The 4,274-nt window shown below is 40.1% G+C and overlaps 2 long non-coding RNA genes across 2 annotated transcripts in view; both read right to left on the bottom strand.

Annotated features, from left to right (window-relative positions):
* The window catches only part of LOC121014949 (uncharacterized), a 115,417-nt gene that overhangs the window by 44,679 nt on the left and 66,464 nt on the right, over positions 1 to 4,274 (bottom strand). The window lies entirely within an intron of this gene.
* The window catches only part of LOC121014958 (uncharacterized), a 56,301-nt gene that overhangs the window by 7,017 nt on the left and 45,010 nt on the right, over positions 1 to 4,274 (bottom strand). The window contains exon 3 of the long non-coding RNA XR_005783535.1: positions 870 to 956. This is a non-coding gene — a long non-coding RNA (uncharacterized LOC121014958). The remainder of the gene's footprint in view (positions 1 to 869; positions 957 to 4,274) is intronic.

Here is a 4,274-nt window from a genome sequence, read left to right as displayed (position 1 = left end):
ACAGAGTATGGGGGTGCAGGGGGGGTGGGAGGGGCAGAGAGAGAGGGAGACAGAACTCCAAGCAGGCCCTGTGTCGTCAGCATACAGAGCCCAATGTCACAATGAGATTGTGACATGCACCAAAGGTAAATGCTTAACCAACTTAGCCACCCAGGCACCCCTCAGAAGAAGATTCTTTAATTAAATAATGTTTGTTGTTTTTTTAAACCTAACGCTGTTGCACACTTAATAGACTACAGTACAATGTAAACATAACTTTTATATGTACTAGGAAACCAAAAACTTCATGTGACTCGGGTTATTGCGATATTTACTTTATTGGGGTGGTCTGGAACACAACCCACAGCATCTCTGAGGTATGCCTGTATTTTCTCCAGTCAACTCCAGCATACAACTAAAAGAGAAGACTTCAACCAAAAGAAAAAGAAAAAGACAAAAATGACAACAGACAAGAATTCAAGTAAACAAACATAGTCTGTCTTTCCTTTAACTCAAGAAAGGTAACATTATTGATTCTACCCACCAAAAGAACATTAAGCACTTTATCCAGCCCACAAAACTCTCATTTTTTTTCTGCTTTCTTTCCAAAACTAACTTTTAAATTACAATTTTCCTCAAAGTGTATCGAGACATGACATTCTAAGCAATCACTGAGAAGTGTAAAGGAGAGTATAATAGCTGCAATTAACTTTGTTTATATATCAGACAGACTTACATTTCACTATAAATATTCCACATGAAAATCTGTGAAAGAGGGCCAATTATGCTGAGACGTTTATCTGTATGACATTTGTCAAAAGAAAAAAAATATGCTGCAGTTCCTATTTGAAAAAATTATTTCCTGGCATAATGCAAGATTGTACACTTACCAAAGGAAAAAATGAGGAGGAGTCTTGAGCTAGAATGATAAAGTGCATCTACTTTTAGCTGTAGGCCTCTGCTCCTGCACCCCCATCCTGTCATAAAAACACAGAGCACGTGTAAAGGGGTGCTAATTCGTATCGCCTTAATTCCCTAGGAAACATCAGTGGACCCAGAAAATTTCCCTATCATGCATGCTCCGCTACAGAAAAATATATTCTGTTCCTAACCTTATAGCTCAACATGAAATACCACTTGAAATTAAAGTCTGTTTCCCCTTATAATTCTTACTTGGAATGTGTTACCTTCAATTTGTTCTTCCTCCCCAGCTGGCCACGTACCGTTTATCTTGGTTTTTAGGGGAAGAAAGACAAAACTTTTCGGTGTTTCTTTTGCTTTCTGTCCTTTTTGCCAGGCCCCCCCCCCCCCCCATCCCGCCTAAGGCTCCTTATTACAAATGTGGCCTTCAGCCTGGGTGGCTTAGTCAATTAAGCATCTGACTTCAGCTCAGGTGATGATCCTGCTGCTCGTGAGTTCAAGGCCCGCATCAGGCTCTGTGCTAACCGCTCGGAGCCTGGAGGCTGCTTCAGATTCTGTCTCTGTCTCTCTCTCTCTCAAAAATAAATAAATATTTTTAAATGTGGCCTTCAATCAAATTTAGCAGAAGAGTTTGCATATATTTTCAATACTAGTTATAACTTCTATGATCTGGTCCTTTTAAGGCCCTACAAGTTCCACTAATTCAATCTAGAAAACCAGTCCCTTTGATCAAGGTATTTCTGAGAAAGACATCCACACATCTAGCCAGATAGTCCTTGGCAATAGGAAACAGGACTATTATTCATTAGCTGGGCCCTACCAGTTGCTCACAGCCAGCATCTGTTCTGAGAGGTTGTATCTTCTATCCTGATTAGTCAGTGACCAAGCTATCTCAGCTGTTCAATATTAACACCCTGAATATGAGTCAAAGAAAGCCTTTATCGAGTTCAGCTTTGAAATCCTTCAAGAATAAAACATACCTACCATATAACTCAATCCGTTAGCTCGGGGGTTAACTTCAGTGGAGCTTCATTAATGGCCTTACCCCGTAATTCCACTACATAAGAAGTGAAGAGCGGTTTGCCCACATACCTCTCCAGCTACCACCAAACCCTCACAGCAAAGCTTTCGGCAAGACTTGCCTACATACTACCTTCACCACCTCACCCTGCGTTCAGTCTTCCACCCCCTTCCCTCACCACAGCATTTTCTCTCCCACTAGCATCTCCTCCCACCGCAGCCTACAAAGGGCTCTCAGGGAGGCCACCAACGATCTCCCAATTGTTTACTCAGTGGGCCTTTTCTGTTTTTATCTCAGTTGATTTCCCTGCAGTATTTCCCCTGTTGACCATTTCCTCCTTTCTGAAACTCTCTCCTCCCATGTCTGCTACAGTATTTTCTCTTGATTTTTCTCGTATCTATTTCTCGACCTTCTAACCTTCCCCTTTCTCCACAAACCCATAAAGCACTGACATTCCCCAGATCTTCACTCCATCTATACCCTCACTTAGGGTGATCACATTCCTTTCTGCCTCTGTATCAATGTGCATTATTGTAAATGTACAAAATTGAACTCAGCTTCTTTAAATCTGGTACTGAGCCTAAATCTCCTAGTTCAGCAACGACTCCCTGAACCAACCAGTCACCCAAACCAAAAACTGTGCCATTATTCCTGCCTTCTAATTTCCTACTGACCCTCATATTCAATAGCTCAACCAATAATTCCAGTCTATTTTCCCTTCTTAGTACATCCTGAATTTTTGACACTCATTCTCTCTCTACTAATACAACTCCAGCTCAACCCCTCACACTTCTTCCATTTCTCCCACCATGGAACCAGAGTTTGGCTCTCCAACTGGTCTCTTTGTTTTCTCTTTCTTCTCCAAAATGATGCCAGAATCATCTTTCTGAAATGACTAACCATGCGCATGCACGCACACACACACACAGTCTAGGACTTGCTTTCATTTATAAACTTTTGTAGCTCTCTGTGCATAGCACTATGCTAACACTATCATACTATACTCTAATGTGTTGAGAGTTATTTGTCTGCCTCCCCAGCTAGACTATCAGCCAGCTGAGGGCAGCTGATATGATGCCTAATATAGTAGGTGCTCACTTAATAGTTGTTGAATGAATGAACTGGAAAACCCTCCTGATACTAAATGAGAAGAATTTAAGAAATGAAAGTGACAGTTTGAAAGGGATAGGGAAACAAGGCTACCTCTCTGAAACTTCCCAATGGAAGGAAAAAAGAATGTAACTAACACAGGGCTTCTTAACCTTTGCTGGACTATGCATCCTTTTGAGCATCTGATGAAAATGAAGGGCTCTCTCTACAGGAAAAAAATATCCCTAAACACATCACACAAAATTCCACATATAATTTCAGGGATTCTCTCTACAGACTTCCTAAAGATCCATAAATCCAAAGTGTCATGGGAAAACATATGGAATAGTTCAGGTTGGTGTAATGAGAATGAGAATTTGTTCCAGGAAGAAAGAAAACTTTGCCTACCTCACATATTAACAAAAAACTATATATCAGATTCATTAAAGGCCCAAATTATGTTTTTAACTACAAGGTATTAGGGAAAATATTTTTATAATCCTGAAACAGGTACAAAATTATTAAGCCATAAAGGAAAGGAGTGACAGATTTTACTACATAAACTTCTGAACAAAATAAGGTACCATGGGTAAAGAAAAAAGACAAATGTCAAAATATATAAAATATATAAAATGAGTATAAAGACCCTGAAGAGCCAAAGTAATTTTGAAGAAGACCAAAGCTGGAGGCATCACAATCCCAGACCTTAGCCTCTACTACAAAGCTGTAATCAAGACAGCATGGTATTGGCACAAAAACAAACACATAGGCCAATGGAATGGAATAGAAACCCCAGAATTAGACCCACAAAAGTAGGGCCAACTAATCTTTGACAAAGCAGGAAAGAATATCCATGGAAAAAAGACAGTCTCTTTAACAAATGGTGCTGGGAGAACTGGACAGCAACATGCAGAAGGATGAAACTAGACCACTTTCTTACACCATTCACAAAAACAAACTCAAAATGGATAAAGGACCTGAATGTGAGACAGGAAACCATCAAAATCCTAGAGGAGAGAGCAGGAAAAAACCTCTCTGACCTCAGCCGCAGCCATTTCTTACTTGACACATCCCCAAAGGCAAGGGAATTAAAAGCAAAAATGAACTATTGGGACCTCATGAAAATAAAAAGCTTCTGCACTGCAAAGGAAACAATCAACAAAACTAAAAGGCAACCAACGGAATGGGAAAAGATATTTGCAAATGACATATCAGATAAAGGGCTAGTATCCAAAATCTATAAAGAGCTCACCAAACTCCACAC

The sequence above is a fragment of the Herpailurus yagouaroundi genome, unplaced genomic scaffold (assembly GCF_014898765.1).
Source record: "Herpailurus yagouaroundi ecotype Mexico unplaced genomic scaffold, PumYag 29, whole genome shotgun sequence".
Lineage (NCBI taxonomy): Eukaryota > Metazoa > Chordata > Mammalia > Carnivora > Felidae > Herpailurus > Herpailurus yagouaroundi.
The sequence above is the reverse complement of the archived record's forward strand: the minus strand, read 5'-3'. Positions and strand labels throughout refer to the sequence as shown.